The sequence below is a fragment of the Leucopleurus acutus genome (genome assembly GCF_964270905.1).
Source record: "Leucopleurus acutus genome assembly, chromosome: 1".
Classification (NCBI taxonomy): domain Eukaryota; kingdom Metazoa; phylum Chordata; class Mammalia; order Artiodactyla; family Delphinidae; genus Leucopleurus; species Leucopleurus acutus.
The window spans coordinates 50,899,254-50,919,493 of record NC_139142.1 but is presented as its reverse complement, the minus strand read 5'-3'; positions in this window follow the sequence as shown (position 1 = coordinate 50,919,493).

The following is a 20,240-nucleotide window of genomic DNA, read 5'->3' as shown; positions in this document are numbered from 1 at the left end:
ACATCATTTTATGCCTACACCATATTTCACTCTATGAGTTTGCCAGAGGGATTTTTAAACCATTCTCATATGATGAAAATTTACAGATGTTTTTCTTTTACTACTGTTATAATTAATGTTATTTTCTATAAATCAAATTATGAGATAAAAAGTACAGTTTTTCTCAAGGTTTTTAAAAATTTATATTACCAAATTGTTCTCCAGAAAAATTAACATTATATCCATTTCTTCATACACTTACAAACTTAAATATACATATTTTAAATTTTATTCATTTTGATAAAAATTTTAATTTAATGTTTACCTGCTTTCTAGAGGGGTTGAACATTCTTTATAAATTTATTCCTTCATTTTTGGACTTCCTCTTTTTAACTGAGTAAAGTTTTCAACTTTCATCTTATAGAATTACAACATTCATATATTAAGTTTAGTAATGCTCATATGTTTTGAAATATTTTTCTAGTTTATAATTGCCTTGAAATTTTTCTTACGTTGTCTTATGTGAAAAAGAAATTTCAGTTATATAATTGTGTTTGTGTGCCTTTTATTCTGTGATTACCAACACTGGATATATATATTATTAAACAAATGCCGTAATGCTTACCACATTCAAGCTACTTCCAAGTCCCTGGTTTTACTCACAAGCCTTTACTCTAGAACTGAAACCTGTTTGCAAGTGCTGTGTTTTGACAACTGTTTATCTTTGGTACCGAATGAGTCATCGGGCACACCTGGTATTTCCCCTAAAAGTGAAGTGCTAGCTAAATTTTGGTCTGCATTTTACCTGCCTATTGACTGGGCCTCCTGTCCATTTGGGACTACAAAATGGGAACAAAGACGTAGGTAAAGGCCTGTGCATAAAAAGGGAAAGGTGCCAGAGTCATTTCATAATTTTATGTTTTATCTTTACCTGTCTGTCTACTGAGTAATTTATTGCCAAAACACACCAGGCCAAAAAAGAGGAGGCATTTACTTTTTCACAGTGGGATGGTAAGCTCAGTTAGAGTTAACTCTTTACCAGGCCCTATGCTAAGTGATTATATATATTTACATTTATACACATGCACACACATACACATATATATCATACATAAATTACATATATACATATACATTATACATTTATATTGCCACACATACATATCACACATATATTACATTTACACACAAATTATATACGTATGTCAATTACAAATATATTGACATATCAATCAGCCAATCACAAAGCTATTCTTTCTCATCTAATTTCATGGAGATTTTCCATATAACCTCTCCCACCTCTGGCAGACATTTTTATGAGGAATGTACAGACCATATTTTAGTGTATTTCAGCAGTGCCCAATAGTAAATAAGAGAAATAACTTAGGAACAGAAATTCAATTGAATAGTCTAAAGACTGAACTCTGAACAACTGTAAGAGATGTAGAACTCTTGGCAACCACAGCGATATAAAGAATTCAGCAAAGCATGAAACAATCCAACACTGACTGTCATGGGTCAATGAAGCAGTCTTGGAGAAAGACAAGGAATCAGATGACAAAAGGAGAGTATACCTAGACCAGAACAAGGACAGAATCTTTCAGGAGACCCTCCTGAAGAAGGATATCCCCAGTTGCCTAGAGAAAAGGGATATAGAGACATAACTATAGAAAATATGCAGTTATACTGCACTGTGGATAAGCATTTTAAAAATAACCTTTTGGTGAAATACAAGCAATTTGTTCCAAAGAGTACTTTAATTCTTCTCAATAAATAATAATAATTTTATTAAATCTTACATTAAAAGAACCCCTTTAGGTGCTGAAACTACTAAACCCAGTTGGCACTAGAATAAATCACACTGCTTCCAGGTTGGCTAGTACAGCTGGGTTCCAACCCTTTTAGAATGTCGCGATTACCATAGCCTAAGCCACCATTGTCTCTGACCTGGAACACTGTAATGGCCTCTTAATGAGCTTCCTTAAGTCCACACTTAGTGCCCCCCACCCTCCATACACTTTACTGTCCACACAACAGCCAAAGTTTAAGTAGGGCTTCCATATATCAAAAAAGTATGATGTTACTATTTATGCTAATGCCTTTATAATGAATGATTCAGGTACCCTCAGAGGAAAGAATTAATTATTTTCAATGCAAAGTGGAGATACAAACACCATCCCTTCTCCATGTCTCTCCATGAACCCAGGACACAAAGTCCAGGAACACAAAATGTATCTTCTGCTTCTGTGAGCAAAGCATCTTTCCCTGTGTCTCAGGAAGAGATTATTCCAGAAGAGATTATTACTCTAACCAGTAGTAATCATTTGATTTCAGGTTATAATTGTTAAAACTTGGTTCTCCTTATCTCACTGGCCAGTCCTAGATTTCCACTGATGATTTCTACTCTTCTTCCCAATTTTGGAGTAGTTCTGTTTATCATCCTCTACTCTGCTATCCTGAAATTACACGTAGTTGAACTCACCCATTCCCATAGTTTTATATAGCATTTGTACACTGGTGAAGTGGAAATGTACATCTACCATTTTATAAATGCAGTCACATTCAACATCTCTTTTTGACTATCTAATGGATAACTCAAACTTGCAAGTCCAGAACAGAACTCTTGAATCATTCCTCTGACCTCTGAAGTGTCCCCATTTCAGAAACTGGGGAACAAAATCCCCGCTATTGTTCTGCTCTAAAACTAGGGAACTGTTCTTAACTCTTGCCTTTCCTTGTCTACTCACCCACTGCCATAGCTATCAGCAAATTCTATCATCTCCACAATCAAAACATCCCAAAATACGGTATTTGTTTTTCTCTCTCTGACTTCAATAAAGATGTTAAAAAAAACAAACAAACCCACAGCTCAAAATAGAATTCAGAACCCAATCACTTCTCACCACTGCTACCACACTGGTCCAAACACGAGCTTCTCTTCCTTGGACTACTGCAACCATCTAACTGGTTTTGCTCTTTCCACCCTTGCTCCACCTACACTCTGTTTTTCACACTGCATCTAGAATGGTGTGTTTAAAATGCAAATCTGATCACTCTCCTGCTCACCCCAAGTGTATTTAGAATAAAGTCTATTTTCCTTTTATTTAACTCTTCTTGCCCTGGCCCCATTCTCTGACCCCTGATCCTAATCTCGCCACTCTTCTCTTCACTTGTTCTTTTCTAGCCTTACTGTCTTCTTTGTAACCTCTCCAATAAGCCAGGAACATTCTCAACTCACAGCGTTTGCCCCTTCATTGCTATGACTCAAAGGCTCTTCCCCACCTCCTCCCACCACACACAAACTTTCACACAACTCAGTACATTCAGGCTCTGCTCAACCATCACCCTCTCAGAGAGGAGGGTCCACACCACTGTTGACACCCATCTCCCATTATTCTAGATCCTCTTGTGCTGTTTTATCTTTCTAGCCTTTTATATATGTATGTGTTCATTTGCATATTGCCTGTCTTCCTCACTAGAATGTAAACTCCATGATATCAGGGATAGCCTTGCTTTAATTCACAACTATATCCCCAGTGTCTAGAATGGTACTCAGCACATAGTAAGTGTTCTGTAAGTATTTCAGATGAATTATTATATTAGCTAGCTTTCAAAATTGACATCTAACATGGCTTTGCTTTACAATGGACCTGGAACTGATTAACATATAGGGCAATACTAATGCAAACATTATCAAAGTGACTCTTTAAAAAGAAATTGATACACAGCAAAAAGAGATCTTACACCTGTATTTCACTTAAATAAATCAGCTGAAAATAAGGAGAGTCATAAACCAAAATTTTAAACAGATAATACCATTTGTTAATCCACTGCCACCACTCCACCAACAATATTTTCTATCCATAAAAACTTTTCATTTATTCTGTAGATTTCTATTATGTTCATTTTATCTACAAACATGAAGATAGACCACTTACTCCAATTTGCAATTGCTTAAATTGTATTTTAAATTCAATTTTTCCTGTGTTTATTTTGTGTCCTCTCTACTTACTGTATAGTACACTGTATTGATTAATGGCAAATGTATATCTTGGGCACATGCCTGGAAATCTCTAGATCTACACAAGCTTGTGGTACCGATTTGATTTTGGGGATTCTCCCTCCTCTGGACCAACTCTATAACAAAGGAAATTTTTAAAAATATCCAAAATAAAAAAGATTTCCTTAATACAAATAACTCTTGATTGTTAAAAAAAATAATGTCTAAAATTCCACTTAAACTCTCAATATTTATTGATGATAAATAAAAATGTCTTAAATTATGATTTTACTAAGTTTTTGAGAAAGTTCAAGGATTTAAAAATAACAATTAAAGGGCTTAAATTCATTAAACATTTCAGATTGTTTTCTCTCCATACTTATATATATTTATTGTCTTTTTTACTATCTATTAAGGGGAAGTCACCAGTTTCAAAGATCACAATGTTTTCAATTGATCACATATATTTTCCAGAGCTCTTTATTCCAGTGTCAAGCTACTTGAATGCTCCAGATAGATAAACCTGTTTTATTTAGATACAAGTTATCAGGACAACATTATTTTTAATTCAAATTAAATATTTTCTGAGGATTATTTATTGGGTGTTTTATCTCTAAAATTTACCTGAATTTGCTTTTTCTGTGAATTTCCGAGATGTACTGCATATGGTTAAAGACCAAAGATATAGTAAGTGCTACCCTTTTTCCCAGGCTAGAGCCTCTATAATAACACAGAGTCGATATAAATTAGATTTAAAAGTTTATGCCCAAGGGAAGTGTTTCCTATTAACTAGTAATGTATACAATTAAACTTAAAGCATGGTCATAGTGTTTTAATCAGGAAAGCTAAGTCATTTCTGTCCTGTGGGGTAATAAATGAAGGCAAAAGCAATTGAACATGCTTTCTGATGTGCTAAGTGATATATGGGCTCTCCTGAGTCACCAAATTGGAAGGGCCACATGCTTAGTTAATCAACATTGCACAGTCATATTGAGGGAGAGGTGATAAATTTAACAGATGTTATACTCACAGGGGTCAGGGTAAAATGGACTTGATCCACCACCTCAGTAATTAAAGAGATGTCTTTAAATGCCTATTATCAAATGCCTGACTATAAAAGAGAATTAATTTTTTTATTCTCAGTCATTCACTGTAAGTGGATTTAGTAATACTATCAACCACAATGGTCGAAGCTGGCCACTGACTAATATGTACTGACTAATATATTGACAGTTAGGGAGAAAGTCAGATCCTGGGTGACCAGTTAATGTATTTCCTTCCAGAATTTTCAGAGCTGATTAGAACAAAACCACATCCAGAGAAAACCGTTAAGACAACACTCAAATTGCTGATCCTGTAGGCTTTTCTCCTTCAAGAATAAGCCATGCATTCTCTGCCTAGAAATGCTACATTTCTTGCACACAATCTAAGTGCAAAAGGATGAAAGGAATTCTCAGCTCAAATTCAGTCACCTTCCATTTCAATTATGTATACCACAACTTCCTGTGTTTGCAAATTTGTTTGAATGCGCAAGTGATATTTCTGGAGTTACAAGTTTGATGCCTGTTTTCTCATGATAGCATGTGTTCTGTTCTGAAATTCCAGTTACCATTTAAATTTTTTTAAGCATAGAAGTTGAATTAAATAGCATATATGGATTATTCCTATTAATGAAGAGAATAGGGTTTCTTTAGAGGTCTTTATGGTTCAACACATTTGAAATTCTTTTCAATTTCCATCATCTCTGTCTACTACCATCAGGTCTACAGTTGTAATGTTGCTATTTGGTTAGTTGATTGTAGTTTAGCCATAAAAGAATGGTGTCTTGGAAGATGACCATTTCCCTTTCTTTCATAACTCTTTAGGACTAGAGAAGAAAGCCCTCACTCTTTTCCTCTCCCTTCTGTATCCTCAGTATTGGCTGGAAAAATACACTCATAAGTAAATCTAAGGAGAGGAAAGAAGGAAACATCTCTTTTCTCATCCAATGCCATATCCTGGGCAATCCTCCCAATTCTAAATCTGCTCTTGATAAACCACCACTTGGGTTGAACTTCAAACCCAAGAGTGATTGGAATTAAGAATTGGGGCTCCATTTTACTGATAACCATGTTCACAAAGTAAATTATTTCTGCAGCAAATCAGTTTGAAGATATTATTTTAAATATTTCCATCCACTTGTCTTACCTGGTCTCTTTTATGTCACTATCTCACGAGTCAGCCCAATCCCTTTGAGCCTGTTTACTCCATAGTAAAACAAAAATTAAAATTATACCCACTCTATCTCCTTTCACATTCTCTTCTTACTTTTATGGTTAATAATAAATTAATTAATGTCCCATGTCAAAAAAATATGAGCGCGTATAAAGTGTTAAAAACCTCTTCGTCCCAAACACTCTCTCTCAGAAACCCAACTCCTCCGACTTATCTTCTGTTAACTGCCACCTATTATAAAAAGAAGCAGGCCATGATTGAGTCATAACAATGGAAAAGAATGAAGCATAGGAAATCTTGGAGTAACATTCCAGGAGGGTGAAAATGGAAAGAAACATATGTGGTATAATGTAAATGCACCATTCTACACCTTGGTCTTTGCTTTTTATTTAGTTCTGTACTTTATGGCATACAATACTCCTATTTCAGTATCTCAATATCTGACATACCTGCATGAAATTTCATTGTATGAATGTAACAAAATTTATTTAACTCCCTGTTGATGTACATCAGGGTAGTTTTAAATTTTGGTAGATATTATTAAAGACCTTCCATAAAGATGTAAATCTATACTTTTACTCAAGACCACCTTTAGAGCTGGGCAACCAGGACTCCTACTATAAACTACATTTTAGAGGACTCCTTTGGTCCTGCTCTAAGCATGGCTCTGCCAAAAATGGGAGGAAACCTCAGAACTAAGGGGACATGTCCACCCAGGACCTATATTCTCTATTCCAGGTAATACTCTGAGTATCTGGGGCTGTAGAATTTTCTGTCCAAACATACCTGAACCTGCTTCCAGGGACTGGAAGGGTCTGTTCCCTGAATCTGTTCTTCTTGGGATGGAATGCAAGTGACACTCTGAGGTTTGACAGGTGGCCAAGGAGGGTTATGAAGATGGGTGTGGGTGGATGGAGCTTGATGGCCACACATGTGTTGCCAGGCCCCTTCTGGTGAATGATTACATAGGACTGGGACATGAACAGGGGCAGACTGAAAGCTGGCAGCTTATATTCCATTCTTGTCCCTTAAGTTTAAGAGCTCATCTGCTCTCGCTAACAGGACCTAACAGTTTTTGTTTCCAGAACCCTTGCTATCAGTTAGTATTATAATTTTTTTTCATTTTTGCCAGTCTGAGAATTTTTTAAAAACATATTTTATTGTATTTAAATTAGCATTTATTTAGTTCATATTTTCACATACTTATAGGCCATTTCAAGTTTTTTCCAATATACTGCCTATTTTATTGTTTGCCCATTTTAAAAATCAGAATCAAATTAATAGGTTCCAGTTCAAGATGGCAGCATAGAAGGATCCTGAACTCATCTACTCATCTTCTCTCATAGACACACCAAATCCACAGCTATATATGAAACTGTTTACTCTCGAAAAAAAAAACAAAAGACAAAAAACTAGATGAGCAACCCCTACACATCAGGCAAACAAGAAAAAACCCACACCCACATCAGAGTGGGTAGGAGAGGCTGAGACATGATCTCACCATAAACTCCACTCTCAGCACAGCAACCCACAATTGGGAGGAAATGCAACTCAAGCTCCTCCCTGAGGAGCAAAGGATTTGAACCCCACATTTGGCACCCCAACTTTTAAGACCTTCACCTGAGAGACGAACCCCCAAAACACACAGCTTTGAAAGTCAATGGGACTTGCACCCATGAGTTACACAAGCCTGTAGTGAACTGAGAAACGGTTCTTAAAAGGTTCATGCATGCAGACTCACCTACCCTAGGGCCAGCTGACTGCTAAGCAGCCAGAATTTCTGTGAAAGAAGCTTATTTGATTATGAGAAACATATGGCCTGAAGGGCAAACATCTAATTTAACACACATCTAGGGGTCTACGGAAATACTCTCCAAACATGGAGGCCAGTGGGCACCATCTTTGCACTCTCCCTCTGCCTCACTCCAGCTAGCATGTATCTCCTGGAGAGAGATTACACCCTCGTCTGGTGCTCCAATTTATATGGCTGCCACCCAGGTGACACGTCTAGGTCTCCTGGCTCTGGTGGTCAGCAAGACTTACACTTGTGGGTCCCACAGGACTGTAACAAACAGAGAAACAGTTCTTAACAGGCTACCATCCCCCGGGCACAGCAGAGAGGAAGCACCTAAGGAGCCCAGTTTTTCTGTGAAAGAGATCTGCAGCCTGAGAGGTAGGCTTCTAATTATACACACACCTAAGGGTCAACTGAAATCCTCTCCAGAGACCTTGGAGGGTAGGCAATATCTTCACGCTCTCCCTCTGCCATGCTCCAGAGTGCCAGTATCTCCCCAAAGGGAGCTTATGCACATTTGGTGCCCCAGTTTTTGTAGTGGCTGCCCAGGGGATGACCCTTGATTGACTGGCTCTCCTGGCCAGTGAGGCTAGCATTCCTGGGCCCCATGGCACTATAACAGATGGAGAGACAGTTTCTGATCAGCTGCCACCTCCAGGAAACAGTCAGAGTGCTGACTGAAACACATCACTATTCTTTCTGCGAAAGGCCTACTTGCTTGTCCTGGAACTTTGGCCTGAAAGTCAAATTTCTGGTTTGGCACACATTTAGGAGCTGGTGAAGTGCTCTCAGGGGATGGAGGCCAGTGGACACCATCTTTGTTCTTTCCTTCTTCCTTGCTCCAGGTTGCTGGTATCTCTCAGAAAGGTGTTTGTTCACTAAGCTAATCTAGCACCCTGAATTTTAAGAGTGCCACCCAGGGGACACCTCAAGATCACCTGGCCCTCAGGGTCAGTCGGGCTTATACTCCTGATCCCACAGGATTGTATATATTTGCATACTTTAAAAGCTGCTGCCTGAGGGTCTGGCTTCCAATCAGCCTAAGTCTAGGTGCTGTCTGAGATCCTCCCCTTTGGGACTTACAGGGCTTGGCACAACCTTAACTACAGGGAGGCACTAAAAATAAAGTAGGCCACTTGGGCAATGACAAAGGTTTGAGAGATAACCAAGAGCTAGAGCAAAGTTGAATAACATTCATCTCCTACCCAAAGCAACTCCTTCAAGACTGAAATCATATCAAGCAGATTTTCTGACCACAACAGTACAAAGCTAGATATAAATTACAAGAAGAAAACTGGAAAATTCACAACAATGTGAAAATTAAACAACATGTTATTAAACAACCAAAAGGCCAGAGAAGTAACCAAAACATAAATCAAAAAATACCTGTGATAAATGAATACGGAAAATAACATCAAAACTTATAGGATTTAGCAAAAGCAGTAATGAGAAGGAAATTCATAGCAACAAATGCCTACATAAACAAACAAGAAAAAAATCTCAAACAAATAAATTTATACCTCAAGGAACTAGAAAAAGAAGAACAAATAGAGTCCAAAGTTAGTGAAAGAAAGGAAATAAAGATCAGAGGAGAAATAAATAAAATAACTAAAAAGAGAATAGAAAAGATCAATGAAACTAAGAGGTGTGTTTCTGAAAGATAAACAAAATTGACATATTTTTGGCTAGACTCACCAAGAAAAAGAGATGACTCAAATAAACAAAATCAGAAATGAGAGAGGAAAGATTAACACTGATATCAAAAAATATATAAAGTATTATATGACACTACTATGATTGCTTCTCAGCCTTTTAGCTAAGATAAAGTGAGGACATTATGCTAACATTGGACAACCTTGAAGATATGGATAAATTCTTAGAAATATACAATCTACTAAGAATTAATTATGAAGAAAGAGAAAATCTGAACAGACTGATTACCAGTGAAGTGATTGAATCAGTAAGAAATAAAACCTTCCAACAAACAAAAGTCCAGGACCAGATGGCTTCACTGGTGAATTCTACCAAATATTTAAACAGGAATGAATATCAACCCTTCTCAAACTTTTCCAAAAAGAAAAGAAGGGAACACTTCAGAATTCAATTTATTGGGCCAGCATCACCCTTATACATAACCATTGAAGGATACACCAAGAAAAGAAAATTACAGGCCAACATCCCTGATGAACATAGATGACAAAATACTTAACAAAATATTAGCAAAGTAAATTCAACAATAGATTAAAATGATCATGCACCATGATCAAGTGGGATGTATTCAGGGATGTAGGGATGGTTCAACATCCACAAGGTAATCAACATGATACACCACATTACTAAAGTGAAGGATAAAAATCATATGATCATCTCAATAGATACAGAAGAAGCATTTGATAAAATTCAACATCCATTTAAAATAAAAACTCTCAACAAAGTGGGTATAGAGGGGAGGTGCCTCAACATAATAAAGGCTGTATATGATAAGCCCACAGCTAACATCATGCTCAATGGCAAAAAGCTGAAAGCTTTTCCTTTAAGATCAGGAATAATACAAGGATGTCCATTCTTGTCACTGTTATTCAACGTAGTATTGTGAGTTCCAGCCAGAACAATTATGAAAGAAAAAGAAATAAAAGGCATTCATATTGAAAAGAAAGAAGTAAAATTGTCACTTTTTAGAGAGTTGCATTTTTATATGCTAACAAGTAACAAAAAGAGAAATTAAGAAAACAATCCCTTTTATAGTTGTATCAAAAAGAATAAATTTAACCAAGTAGGTTAAAAACCTTTACACTGAAAACTATAAGACATTGATTAAAAAATTGTAGAAGACATAAATTAATGGAAAGATATGTCATGCTCATGGATTGGAAGAATCAGTGTTGTTAAAATATCCATTCAACCCAAAGCCATCTACAGATATGCAATGCAATTTCTATCAAAATTGTAATGGTGTTTTTTTCACAGACATAGAACAAATAATCCCAAAATTTCTATGAAACTATGAAAGATTCTGAAAAGTCAAAGCAATCTTGAGAAAGAATAACAAGGCTAGAGGCTTCATGCATCCTAATTTCAAACTATATTACAAAGCCATAGTAACCCAAACAGTATGGTATTGGCATAAAAACAGACACATAGATCAATGAAACAGAATAGAGAGCCAAGAAATAAACTCACACATAAAGAGTCAATTAATATGACACAGGAGCCAAAAATATAAAATGGGGAAAGGACACTCTCTTAAATAAATGGTGTTGGGAAAACTGGACCTCAACCTGCAAAAGAATGAAAAGGGACCACTACCTTACACCATACACAAAAGTTAACTTGGAATGGATTAAAGACTTGAGTGTAAGACCTGAAGCCATAAAACTCCTAAAGGAAAACATGAGTACTTTGACTTTGGTTGATGATGATTTTTTGTTTGCTTGTTTTGACACCAAAAACAAAGGCTACAAAAGCAAAAATAAACAAGTGGGACTCTACCAAACTAAAAACTTCTACATAGCAAAGGAAACTATCAACAAAATGAAAAGGTAACCTACTGAACAGGAAAAAATATTTGTAAATTATAATATTTGTAAATATTTGCAAATTGTAATACTGTAATATTTGCAAATATTTGCAAAAATATTTGTAAATATTTGCAAATTGTATATCGGATAAGGGTCTGATGAGGGGTTAATTTCCAAAATATATAAAGAATTTAAACAACTCAACAGAAAAAAAAAATTAAAAAGATTAAAAAATTGGCAGAGGATCTGCATAGGCATTTTTCCAAAGAAGACATACAAATGGCTGGAAGGTACAAGAAAAGGTATTCAACATCACTAATCATCAGGGAAATGCAAATCAAAACCACAATGAGATAGCACCTCACACCTGGTAGAATGGCTAGACTCAGAAAGCCAAGAGATAACAAACTGGGAAGATGTGGAGAAAAGGGAACACTTGTACACTGGGAATGTGAATTGGTGCATCCACTGTGGAAAAAAGTATGAAGTTTCCTCAAAAATATTAAAAATAGAACTACCATGTGATCCAGCTATTCCACTTCTGAGTATTTATCCAAAGAAAATTAAAACGCTAACTCAAAAAGATATTTGCACCCCCATGTTCATTGCAGCACTGTTTACAATAGCTAAAACATGAAACAACCCAAGTGTCCATTGATGGTTGAATGGATAAAGAAGTTGTGGTACATATATACAATGGAAGACTACTCAGCCAAAAGTAAGATGGAGATCTTACCGTTTGTGAAAACATGGACAGACCTTGAGGGGATTGTGCTAAGCAAAATAAATCAGACAGAGAAAGACAAATATCATATAATTTCACTTATATGTGGAATCTAAAACAAAATGCCAAACTCATATATATACACAGAACAGACTGGTGGTTGTCAGAGGTGGTGGGTTTGGGAGGGGGTAAAATGAGTGAAGGTATGAAATAAAATAGTTATGAAATAAATAGGTAATGGAGATATAATGCACAGCATAATGATGATAGTTATTAATACTGTATTGTATACTTGAATGTTGCTCAGAGAGTAGATCCTAAAAGTTCTCATCACAAGAAAAAAATATTTGTAACTATGTGTGGTGATGGATGGTAACTAGACTTATTGTGGTGACATTTCACAGTATACACAGATACTGAATCACTATATTGTAATCCCCAAACTAATATAGCATTATATGTCAATTATATCTCAATAAAAGAGCAAAGTAATAGTTACTAATCTGTTCTATATAATTTGTCTCTTGTATATAATTTTTTCATTTTGAGAATGTTATAAATGTTTGATTCTTGTATGTAGGACATACCTGAGTTTTAAATCTCACAGCATTTTACCTTTTAATTGGTATGTTGATCTCATTTATATGTATGTGATAATGAATATATTTGACCTTCAGTCTACATACTTGGTTTTCTTTTCAGATTTTTAATTACTCGTTTGTTTTATTGTTATCCATCTCTTGTAGTGATATCTGTATCTTCTTTCTTCCCTCCTCTTAGAAATTGTAGTGAGTTAAAATCCATTCTTAATTTTCAACTAGTTTTCCTTAAGAATTTTAAATCATATGCTTAAAACTCAGTTTTCTAAGTTATAAAGTTTAGAAAGCATCTACTGTTTCCACATGATGAAAGGTTAGATACACATTTCCACTTTCTCTAACATTTCTCCTAGTTTGTTTATTACTTTTATATTTTGATCTTTATGAGTTTATATTCTGATTTCTAAACATAATGTGCCTACAAATCTTTACCTTCCTTTTACATTTATATGAATTCAAAATGCACAGGCAGTTTTTGATACTATTGCTTCCCCATTTCCTAGTGTTCTTGTTGTTTTGTTTTGCTTTAAATTTTAACTTTTCAGTTGTGCAACAGATGTCAAAACTGGCCTTAGCACTTTTCAACTTCTCCCATAAGACATGAGTCTATGTCTCTATCTCTTAGAATATGCTTTAACCAGTGGAATGCTGTGGAGGGATACCATGTGGATTCTGATCCAGGATCTCAGGAGTCCTTGCAATTTCTTCTCTTGTGGTACTTTTGGGACCCCTACCACCACCACCTGCAAAAAAGTCTGGGGTAGTCTTGTGGATGGTGAGAGACATGTGACCCGTTACCCTCACTGGCCCAGCCAACAGCCTTCCAACCATCAGACATTTGAGTGAGGCCATCCTGGATCATTCAACTGCCAGGAGACATGTAGCTAAAAGCAGATGCCTGAGAGCCCAGGGACATTGATCAAGTTGCCCAGATCAGAAAGACTGTTCAACCTACACACAGAACCATGAGCTAAATAAGGACTACAGTTTAAAGTGATTACATTTTGGAGTGATTTGTTTCATAGCAAAAGCAAACTGATACAGGTTGGTTGACAGAATTCATAATTAAGATTTTTTCCTCGGCAGTGTCTCATGGGTACTATACTCTCTGAGTCCTTTCTTGTTTAAGAAAGGACTGTTGCCTTTATTAATGAATAAAAATGTAGCTGGTTATTAAATTTTAGAATCATAATTTTTTAAACTCAGAATTCTGAAGACGTGCTCTACCATCTCTTGATATGGCATACTGCTATGAAGAATCTGAGTTTAGCCTAATTTTTCCTCTTGAAGGTAACTACTTTTTCTGATGGATGACTGCAGTACTCTTTATTTAATCTTGAACATTAATATTTATGCCATATGACCCCTCAGGGTTGATAATTCTACTTTCTTTTGGAACATGGTATTCCAAGTTTAAATTTATAAATTCAGTTCTTCTTTCATATATGGAAAGTTTTATTACTTTTTGGTATTCATTTCAGCCTCTAATTCAAAGATAACAACTACGCAAATGTTGCATCTCCACTCTATCATCTTTATGGCTAATCGCTTTCATTGTTTTATCTATGTAATTGCTTCAAACATGTTCTTGCTTCCACATTATCTAGCAGTAAGGGTACAGAGCTGAAAGGAATAATTAATTTTATACAGCCTGGACTCCTAGTAAAGAGAGATAGCTGGGACAGGATGTCTGTGCCTCAGTTTCCTCATTCATAGAATATAGAGAATAGTAATACTAACTAATGGAAGTCTTCTGAGTAGTCAGTGAGCCTTATAAAAGTAAGACCCTCAGAAGAGTTCCTAGTATGTAGTAAGTAAATATTAGCATGAAGCAATTAAGTGTTTATTACCATTATAAATTATCACTGGCTCTTTTTTCATCATGTTTTCTTCTTATTGCTTCCAATATGGTTTTAATTTTTGTAAAGACCTTACTATTATCTTCAATTTCTTTCCATAGCTCACCCACCTCACTTTTTCAATTTGTTCTATTTTTCTGTTCTCTTTTAACTCTTTTCCAACTTCTCTGGTATTTTGTCCTTTTTTTTTTCCTTCGAGTCCCTGTTCTCTTTCATTTCCACATACTTCTTAGAATCAAATTCTACTTTTCTAATGTAAATTAAAATCATCCCATGTGCACCATTCCAAATACCACTTTGGTGATCTGCTCACTCCGAAAAGAGAAATCCCAAAACACAAAGTGAGACAGCCACCAAGTGATTTAGAATTTATTTATTGCTCAGAAACTACAAAGCTAGCTTCTGTTTCCCCTCTCTGCTTTTTCCTACCTTACCTCTACCACAGTCTTTTTTGTGTTCAAACTCCAAGCTACATAAAGTAATAAGCTTGTTTGAGACCAGATGCTACTGGTGCCTCACATCCATCCACTTCTGATTTCAGCTGGAGCTCTAGTGGACAGTTCTGCGGGGGCTCAGTTTTGCTTCAGACTACCAGCACCTAATCTGAAGTGGGAACCGTGCATCCTTCTGCCTGTAGTCTCAACTCCTTCTTAGATGCTTTGAGAGCCTGTTCATCTCTCACAAGTACCGCTTGGAAGCATAGGGCAGGCAGGACCCTTGAAACAACCTTCAACCAATAAGAGACAGGACTCTGTAGATAAATGTTCTGCCTCCTCCAAGTGGAAAATTCTGAGAGGTATTCTGTACACTTCTCAGAGGTCCCAGTGGAATCTAACGCGAATTACCACAGAATCTTTGATAAAACTCTGGCTTGCCAACTTTCCCTCCATCCTTGTCTTTCCCTCCCTGACCCCTAACTCTGTGTCTGAAATCACTATCTAAATAATCTCTGCACCAAAATCCTTGTCTCAGGCTTTGCTCTGAAGAAACCCAAACGAAGACATATATCTATACAATCTCTCTTTAAGCTTTTTCCCCCCATTTCCCTGAATATGGAACTTAACCCCAAGTAATATCTCCAAACTTTTATAGCCTATTCCTGTCCCAAGTTTGTGTGATTTACACTGAAGTATTGTTCCTTTGGTAACTTAGGATCAAATAAATTCAAATATTTAAAAAAATATGCATCCTGATTGAGATGTAGAGCTGTAGATGAACTTGTCTCATGCAAACAGGGGATTTTCTCCTTTTTTAAATTTTCATGGTTTTCATTTACCTAGGAGGATTTTTGTTGAGCAGATATAAATAAATTCTAAATCCCTAAAGATAAGAAATTATTTTATCTATTATCATAGAGCTTCCAAACATAATATGCGATGCTTCTGAAAAATAAAGAGGTTATAGTCAACACTAAATTCTCTTTGAAATGTATAATTCCGTGCTTGGTACTAAGCCATAGTTCCATGGTCTCAATTAGAAAAGTCAAAAATCTTCCTTTGTCTAGAAAGTTTAGAAACCTTTAGTAATTGAAGCAGAAGAAGTAGATGGTCTAAATGTTAGATGACCAAACGCAAAGGGAATTTACACTTTGTTTCTCATTACCTGAACTGTATAATCAGGGAGAAGGGTTGTGTGAATAGCAGTCTACAAATAGGAAAACAACACATTTTAATAATTAGTTTCAAACTTCATTTCCATTTAATTTAAACTAGAATTATAAGCAAATACAGCTAGCTGCAAATTTATCTACTTTCCTTTGAAAATGCAGTTTTTATTAATATTTGCATACTTCGTAAAAAGTGTGGTAGGAAGAAATACTACAATAACAACTTTGCAACATGCTAACTGGAGATAGTGACTTAGGAGAGCAAAGAATTCTTAACTAACATTCTGTTTTGTATATTAGCATCACATGATGTTGAAAATATTTAATTCCCTGGCCACAAAAAAGATCTTAAATTTAAAAAAAATATATAACTGATTTACCTAGTAAGACTAGAATTTACTTATATAATGTTTAAATGTATACAAGTTAGATCACTAAAATTCTAAATGACTTACTTATTTTATACCATTCATAGAATCTAGTTACTTAAAACTAGATTTAAAACAGCATGTCTTAAAGTAACTCATTCGTTCAGTAGTAGCATTTTTGGAATGTCTTCCACGCTATGCTAGGCAGCAGGAAGGAGAAGGGACCCTTGACTGCACAGAGCTGACAGTCCAGAGAGTATCAACATGTAAATAGGCAATCTCAACACAGAATGAGCAATGTCATGATCAGACAAAAAAAGAGACCTGTGGGAGCACCCAGGACTGTCTAATCCAGATTTATAGAATAAGAACAATTTCTCAATGGCAATCCTTATCTAATTGCCTAATAATTGAAATAAAAAGCTTTTTCTATTACAAAGCTGGTTCCCTAAAAGAGATCAAAAGAAACTATTTACCTGAAAAGTTCCACTCAAGTTAGAATTATTTTGCATTTTCATGTCTTTAAATAGGCAGAGAGAGAGAGAGAGAATGCTTTCAGTATAAATCTGTCTTTGAACAGATTTCTTCTGAAAGTGATTTATTGGCTATGATTAGTTCTCTGTAAACATCCTAAAAGAGCAAAGTTTTAATACCTCAAATTATTCAGGAGAAAATGACCCAAATACCTTCATTAAATGCCCTTTGATAAAGGCAGAATACTGTTGTTAATCCTAATTAAAGTTCTTTATAATTTCCAAAGGACGAAGAACAAAAAATAATGACCTAAAAGAGAGACACTGATTACCTCAATGCATTATTCTGTTTCTTTAGAAGATAAATGTTATATGAAGGTAAATCAATATTGGGAAGAAGAGTTTTAGCCCACTTAACTGTACTAATATTTAATATTTATTGAGCATTAACAATATATAGGGAACTGTTTAAAATTTTAAGTTAGTCATGGTTTCTGGCAAGAGATGGTTATTTTATTTTTAACTGTATTTGGGTCCCAGCCATAACTCTTATAATACCATGCATTTTCTATTAGAGATCTAAATGTTAATTGTTATAGAATGTTAAATTCTTTACAGGTGACTTTAGACAGTTCAACTGCCATGTGTTCACAGCTCCTAAACATCAAGCACAGTGATAGATTAAAACTATTAGCATAAAATTATTTAAACATATAGAAAACTCAATGTAGTCTATTTTTTAAAAACTAATAGCAAGTTTGCAGGATAAAAATCAACATGCAAAATTCAATTTCATTTCAATATAATAGTAACAAGCAATTGGACATGGAATTTTTATAAAACAATACCATTTTCAAATAATCAGACATATATCTGACAAATATTGCAAGGTCTAAACACTACAATATAGTGCCGAGAGAATTAAAAGAATAAATCAATGGAGAGTTATACCATGTTCGTGAGTCAGAGGATGAGATGTTGTTAAGAGGTTGATTCTCTCAAATTGATCTATAGATTTAATACAATCTCCATCCAAATCCTATTAGGCTTTTTGGTAGAAATTGACAAATTGATTCTAAAACCTTCATGGAAATGCCAAGGATGTAGACTAGCCAAAATAACTTGGAAAAGAACAAAGTTGTAGAACTAGCAACACCTGATTTCAAGGCTTCTTATAAATCTAGAGTAATCAAGACAGTGTGGTACTGTTGTAAAGACAGAAAAGTAACTCAATGGAACAGAATGAAGAGTCCAGAAATATACCCACACAAATATGGAAAACGAACTTTCAACAAAGTTGCAAAGACAATTCAGTAGGGAAAGGACAGTCTTTTCAAAAAATCGTGCTGGAAACATTGGATGTACATATACAAAAAAATCAACTTCAATATATACCTCATATCTTATACCAAAATTAACTCAATTGATCATGAACAAAAAAATTAAAAGTATAGGAGAAAAATCTTTGTGACCTCAGGACAGGCAAAAGTTTCTTAGATGCAGCACCAAAAGTGCAATCCATAAAAGAAAAACTGATACATTGGAATTCATAAAAATGTGTTCCCTCTGAAATATACAGTTAAGAAAAGGAAAAGACAACATAAATGGGAGAAAACATTTGTAAATCATATATCTGATAAAGGAATTGTACCTACATGTATAATGTCTTGAAACTGTACCCTTTAAACATGTACAATCTATTGTGTGCCAGTTATACCTCAATAAGATTGTTTTGAACATTTACTGGAATATTATTCCTTATTAGGTAAAGTGCATTCTATAATGTCACCTTCTGCTTTTCTGGTATGGATTGTTCCCATATTTCCCAGAATAAAATAAAAAGCAGCTTGCAAAATTCATTCTAAGCAGTTTTCAGGCAGTTTTCTGGAGTCTGAGAAAATTTTGCAAACAGGAATGAAAATGTGTGCTGCCTTTTCATGAGTCTCTTCAGAGGAATTCTTATCCTCAAATGAGCATTAAACTGGGAAAGTACAATAATCAGACCTAGTTTTTAACCAAGTTCCAGAACAGTTTTCCTTAACTCATTTTCTCGTCTCAATGTTACCCACTATGCCCTTAGGTAGAAATAATTTCCACCTATTCAGCCTTTCTCTTATCAATACTACATTTTAAAGATTGGCTTTTCCTAGACTATTTGGACAATGGACAAAGAATTTCATTACTAAATGTATAAACTTCCCTTGTGTCAGCAAGGACATCCTACAATATAAATAAAGACTATACTTCTAATCCATCACCTTATCTGAACTCCTGCACCAGCAAAGAAACAACATAATCATGTACTAAAAACTCTCCTTTAGCCAACCATGAGGAATAGTAATGTGTCCACTGAGCACCAGGGAATTACAGAGCAAATATATTTGCATGTAAATCATGGATACATTTATAAATTTAATAAAACCAAGCAACAAATCATGCAATGAAATTGGGAATCAAACCAGGTGGGAATTGGCTTTAAGTGTCCAAGGACAGAAAGAATTATTGACAGAAAAAGTTCCAGTGTGAGTATAAGGTACACTGACTACCTGAGGACAAATATTTATCAAACCCATTCCTATATGAGACACACACACACACACACACACAGAGAGAGAGAGAGAGAGAACATGAGAGCGAGCTTCTTTCCAAGATGAATGTGACTGAACCATTCCACATGTGAAGCATGGCACTTAAACTCTGAATGTGTTTACCCAGAATGACTTGCAATACACTTGTAATACCACTATTGTCACTTAGCTTCTGTATCTAGAAATGAGAGTCAAGGAAAAAGGATCAAGCCAGGGAAGTCTGATGAGTTTGGTTATCTAAAAGTAGTTAAACTTTCATTCAAAATAAAACCCCATAGAATCTACACCTTATATCATGAAAGCAGATAAAAATACAAAAGACTTGTGTTTTTATTTTTTCAAAGCATATGTTTTTACTTTCATGCAATTTTAGGATCCTGTAAAACCAACCTTCATTCAATATATCAAGACACTCTCTAATCTATTTAAAGCGGCAAGGCATTTTCAGCACCAGGCCAGAGGGTTAATGTCATGGCAAGAAAAGCCATAATAACTCAAGTACAATTTTTATGTGATA